This window comes from Podarcis vaucheri, assembly GCF_965113315.1.
Source record: "Podarcis vaucheri genome assembly, chromosome: 16".
NCBI lineage: Eukaryota > Metazoa > Chordata > Lepidosauria > Squamata > Lacertidae > Podarcis > Podarcis vaucheri.
Window position 1 is genome coordinate 16,187,141 of NC_138754.1, and position 6,317 is coordinate 16,193,457.

The following is a 6,317-nucleotide window of genomic DNA, read 5'->3' on the forward strand; positions in this document are numbered from 1 at the left end:
TAGCTTCTAACAAATTGTAGAATGGTGGCTTTTAACATACTATAGCTCCCAGGATTCATGGGGGGGGGGGGGGGCATGGCAGTTTAAATTGGGTATCCTAGCACTTTAAATGTACCATATGAAGAGAGCAACAGGTTTCCCTCCCCAAGGCATCACGTCCAGGACCAGCAGCAAGCTGTTTTGCCACATGATGCAGAAAATCCCACAAGCATAATACTATGTTACTGAGGTAAAAAGAACTTGCTGCCCTTCCAGGATTCTCAGAATCAGTTGCCCAAGGGTGGATACCTCATACCTAATGATAGGGTTGGCTCTGATTCAAATGCATTTGGCAGTGTGTGGTTCTCATAACATTCCCTTTTCCTATAGATATTGGAGCTAAAGAAGAGATTCCTTGGCCCACCCCTGTTAAAGCCCCCCCCACTCCCTGTTTTCTTTCTGACTGGAGAGGCAGCTTAGAGGGATTCTCCCCTCCATCACCCCACAAACACAGGCACATTATGCAAGGGTTCCCCCCAGTTAATCAATATAAAGACACAATAAACTCAAGGTGCCTTATTTGGTCCTGCCCCCCCCCAATTGACCTACTTACGTCTGAGGAAGAAAGAGCAATACACAAATAGTTAATGATTCATGATTTAACCATCTTATTTCCTGCCAGGCACGAGGCCATTGCCCCGCTTCCCCTGTGCCCTGAATCATGGCCATTGGGCTGCAAATTCCTAGAAACTGCTTCTGTCCCTCTCTCACAAACAAACAATGGCACACACCCTGTCCTGCTTCTCCAATGGGGGCGACTTCCTCCAGGTCTCTCCTCCAGGCATGTGATGATGCGGAGCTTGTTTCTGTTGCACAATTTGAGGAGTGCAGTGACAAATAGCTAGACACTCCGCATACACAAACACTTGGTTTGAGTCAGGATTACCTGGACTCAGCCTCCCAGTTTAGTGCCAGCACTGGAGCTGGACATGAATAAAGATTGCCTCTGAGTGCGTGCAAAGAGCACCGTTTCATTTTAAAAGATTCATAAACTGCAAAGAAACATTTGCAAAAAACAGGATCAATGCCGCTTCCAGTTATAAGTCACCGGGTGTTAAAATAGCACATTTTGAAAGCCGGTGTGGTATAGTGGTTAGAATGCTGGACCTGGGAGACCCGTGTGAGAATAGGGTGTTGGACTAGGTGGCCGCTAGGCCTGACTCAGCAGGCTCTTCTTAAGTTATTCTGGATGTGCCTGAATAGCTCAGTTGGTTAGTCATGGTGCTGATAACACCAAGGTTGCAAGTTCAATCCCCGTATGGGACAGCTGCCTATTCCTCCATTGCAGGGAGTTGGTACCAGGGTCCTTTCCAGCTCTACAATTCCATGATTCTATGTATCTATCATACTCTGAATCTGCAGGTGGCTTCTTGGAATCCAGAGAAGACTCTGGGGTGAGCCAGGGCCTTTTCTCTTGCACGTTCCAACCTCAAAGTTTCGTCATCTCTGCCCACGGGTCAGTGCCCAGGGAGCCTGCAAGTTCTGCCAGATTCATCCCTGGCTTGCCCTGGAGTTGCTCCATAGGGCAGCTCTTCTTCCTGTGAGATGCCTAATGAGTTCAGTTAAGGAGGAAGGACAAAGCCACCGATGCAGAGGATGTGAGCGGGTGCAGCGGGAGGGAGATATGATATGCTAGCAGCCAGCTATTGCTCAGCTGAACAGGTTCTCAAGCACCTTTGGGCAAGATGCCCACTTGCCTGCCCTGTCCCTCTGGGCCCAATCCACACAGCTGCTCAGAAGGAGATGGCAAAGGGAGCACACTTGGAGGGGGCAGACAGCAGCAGCCAGGAGAAAAATGGGTTGCCAAGCGGTTGGAAGACAAAGTGCAACTCAGGTTGTTATAGAAAGGCTTCTATGGCTTTAAGGCAGAAAGAGGAGGTGGCCTCCAGATTCCTAAACTGTCTGTCCCTTTGATTTCTGTGCCCACCTTTCCTTTGAAATGAAGGTGGAGTGTGTGAGGCTTCAAAGTGACTGGACAAATTCATGGAAAGGGTGAACTAACCATGATGGTGGGTTCTGCCTCTATGGTTGGATGTAGCAATGCTGGAGACTGCAGGAGGGGAGAGGGCTCTCGTGCATGTAAGTTTCCCATTAAGAGCATCTGGCTGGCCACTCTGTGAACAGGATGCTGGACTAGATGGGCCATTGGTCTGATCCGGCAGGCTCTTCCTATGCTCTTATGACCAGGGTACCTGGAGGCCTGGCTATCTCCACACTGACCTACCTGTTCTGCAGCCTTTGACAGCCAGCTGCCCTGATCGCCAGGAGATTTTTGGACAACTCTCCTACAACTTCCCAACAGTGGTTGCCCCACAAATTGGTATAACAGCATTTATTTTTGATCTCTTGAAGGAAAAAGGGCCACTGCAGTCCTCTAGGAGACGCCCTGTACTTGGGCCTTGTTCAAAGGCATTTTTGTTTTGTTCTGGAAGGGCTTTACGTGAGGTGTGTAACCTACTGCTTCATTGTAAAAAAAGAAAGAAAGACCCCTTCAGAGCAGTTTACACAAAAGAACAAAACAATAACATTCCCAGTAAGAACAGTCAAAAACGGCTATTTAAAACATCTAAAAAACAATTGAAATCAGTGAGGAACTAAAGGATTACAACACACTTCCAACATTCTACCGTGTCTGGGCGAGCTTGGCAGGTGCCAAAAAGAGTGTGGCAAAGGAGCCTTCCTGACGTCAATAGGCAGGGAGTTCCAAAGTGTAGGTGCTGCTGCACCAAAAGATTGATTTCTTACAAATGTGGAATGAGTATTATGTAGCACCTGTAACAGTGCCAGTTCTGCAAGCTGAGGAGGCCGAGTGGAAACTGCTGATGAAATGCTTCTGCTTTTAATAATAATAATAATATTAATTTATTATTTGTACCCCGCCCATCTGGCTGGGTTTCCCCAGCCACTCTGGGCGGCTTCCATAGAAACCAAAAATACAGTAAAATATCACAGATGTCTTCTAAATGTCAGGTAGTTGTTTATCTCTTTGACATCTGATGGGAGGGCGTTCCACAGGGCGGGCGCCACTACCGAGAAGGCCCTCTGCCTGGTTCCCTGTAGCTTTGCTTCTCGCAATGAGGGAACCGCCAGAAGGCCCTCAGCGCTGGACCTCAGCGTCTGGGCAGAACGATGGGGGTGGAGACGCTCCTTCAGGACTTTAGAGTTTACAAACTTTAGAGTTTGTATGGGTGGTTTTAGTGTTTTAGAGCAGGGGTCAGCAACCTTTTTCAGTCGTGGGCCGGTCCACCGTCCCTCAGACCATGTGGTGGGCCAGACTATATTTTTTGGGGGGGGAAATGAACAAATTCCTATGCCCCACATTTTACTCAGAGATGCATTTTAAATAAAAGCACATATTCTACTCATGTAAAAACACCAGGCAGGCCCCACAAATAACCAAGAGATGCATTTTAAATAAAAGGACACTTTCTGCTCATGTAAAAACACACTGATTCCCAGACCGCCCGGGGGCCAGATTGAGAAGGCAAATGGGTCGCATCTGGCCCCTGGGCCTTAGGTTGCCTACCTATGTTCTTTTGCTCAATTGATTTTATTCTTCTTTGAGCCTGTATTCCTGCATTTCATTGTTTCTACCCTGTCCACCGCTTTGATGGCTAATTGCTGTGGTCTTTACATTTGTTTAAAAATCTTAATCAGTGGTTCCCAAAGTAGACAGTAGTGCTGGGGGGGGGGTAGGATTACTTAGGTGGGCACTAAGAGGCAAGGGGGTAGTGGGGGGGTGTGGAGGTGTAAGAGACTGTCAGACTTTGAAAAGCGGGTCTCACTGGATCAAGTTCATAAATTTTGTTGAATTCATTAAAGCAAATAGTTTTATTTGGATGTTGAATAAATATGCAATTAATTGTTACATCTTTGAATTATACTGTGTTATAATCTTCCTTAGTGGGTTGTGCAAAATGCTATTTTGAATAATGCTTTTTATAGGGGAGGAAGCATTAGGGATGAGTTTATGGAACCAAAGGCATAGTGGCCCTCAAAAGTTTGGGAACTGCTGATCCAAATGATAGCTATATAAATAAAGGCTGCCTCTGCCACTAGTCGGTGTTAGGCAAAGCCAGGCTTTCTTGGGCAAAAGGACTGATGAGCAGGATCTGGCTGCCTTCCTAACCTCCTCCACCTGCAAGATGGGAATCACTGTGGGGAGAAAATCCACAAGGGTGATGCCAACCAGCACTCTCTTGTACTTCCCCTCTGGCCTGCCTCCCTTCCCGGGCCTGTTATGAGACAGCGCTAATCGCCAGCGCCTAAATGGATTAATGGGCCCATTATCGCTCATCTCGCAACTCAACTCTTCCCCTGGAGAGCAGCTCGGACAGCCGCAGCCGCCACGAGGAGGGGAGGCTGCAACAGCTTAAATGCACAGGCAAGCAAGTGCTCCCTTGCATTAATCCTTGCGCTCAACATATATATATATATATATATATATATATATCACCTGCCCGCAAAAAGAGCGGAGCGAGTGTCAATCCACCTGTTTCTTCCCTGTTCCCCTGCAAAGGTCAGCGTCAATGTCAATTAAACGGCTGGCCTTGATAAAATGTGTAGCATCGATGCGATTAAGAGTGGTGCATCGGAGGGGGGCGGTGGAGGTTATTATTCTCCTTTTCCAAGTAACAGGAAGCAGCGGCGAGATCTCAAAGGAAAAAAACAGAGCGGGGCGTCGGGCGGGTACAATTAAAGACCAACTCCATCGCGCAAAATAAAAGAAAAGAAAAGAAAAGAGCAGAGCAGTGAAGGCTTTGGGTTGGGAGGCCCAGCCAACCTTGCATTGTGGGTGGAGGAAGCTGCCTTATACCGAGTCAGACCGCTAATCCGTCTAGCTCAGTGCCGCCTGCACTGACTGGCAGGGGACGATCTCCCAGCCCTGCCTGGAGACGCCAGCGGGCAAAGCAGGGGCTCTGCCCTCCCCCGTGGTGCAATGCCAAGGGGACAGCGCAGGTGACCTCCCAGGGCTTTTGCAACACCCCCCTCCTTGCAGGGAGCGCGGAGGCAGCCCAGCCGTGTCTGGAGCGCGCCTGGGCTTCTGCCCTGATAGGGCAAGGCAGGCCTCTCTCTCCAGCCACCGCAGCTCTTTCCTTCCTCACTATTCCTCCTCCTCCTCCTCGGATGGCCAGTGGAGATGACATCATCCCTTAAGCGGATGACGCAGGTTCTATTTTTAAGGGGCCAATGGGAGCGCTCCGGCGGGGGTCACGTGGGCCGGGAAGGTTACTTAGTGTTACAGCTTAAGCGAGGAGGAGCGCATCAAAGGAAAAGGCAGAGCGCGTGCGCGTGCGCAATAGAGGCGGAGGCAGGCTTTGGGGCTGGGTCCGACGCGAGGAGGAGGAGGGGGTACGCGCGTGCGCGCACACGCACCGTATTAGCCTGCTGCTGCTGTTGCTGCTGCTGCACCGGGATTAGGTCTCAGTCTCTCTCTCGCGCGCGCTTCCTTTTCCTTGTACTGCGCGGGGGAAAGCAGCACCGGGAGCTGCCGCCGTTGCTGCTGCATTAGCAGCAGCAGAGGAGCCAAAGGCGGAGGAGGGCAGAGGAAAGAGGCAGGGGCCTGCCTTGCTTGGCAGCCGCTGCTGCTCCTGGTGACGGTGCGCCGGGGCCGCGCAATGCACCTGCCCGCACCTGCCGCCGGGTAGAGAAAACAGCCAGGCCGTGCCGGGCGCCCTCCTCCTCCTGCGAGCCAGCTGCTGCCGGGTGCCCCATGGGAGAGGGAGGAGGACGACGGCGACGACGACAAGGGGCTCTGGCAGGAGGCCGGCCCCGCCTGCTTCCTTGCCCCCAGGATGCCTCCTGCGCCGCTGCCGCCGCCGCCGCCTTCGGCCTGAACTAGGAAACAGACGGCCTCTGCATCTTCTCCAGCCCCACAGGCTGGTCCCCTGGACGTGGGGAAGAAGAGGAGCCGCTTGGCCTGGGCGCTGCCCCTCCAATCCCTTGGACCCCGTGGCAGATCTTGAGGGGTACCCCCTGGGCTCAGGCTCCTGCGCCCGGATTGGGCTTGGAGCTGTTAAGGCAGGTTGCTGTGGAGGGGGGTGCCCCACTTTCACCTCAGCAAGGCACCAGGTTTTTTTTTGGGAGGTGGGCCTTTGCAACAGCTGGGAAAAGCCACCTTTGCAGCCCCAGAGGCCTCCTTGCACCACAACCTGGGGGGGGGGGGTTCGCCCTCCATGCTCCTCGCTGGCATTCAGCTCCTCTTGGCCCTGAGTCGTCCAGCCATGGCAGCCAAGTAGGCCAGGAGTCACGCTGGAGGTGAGCCCCCTTGGGCTTGG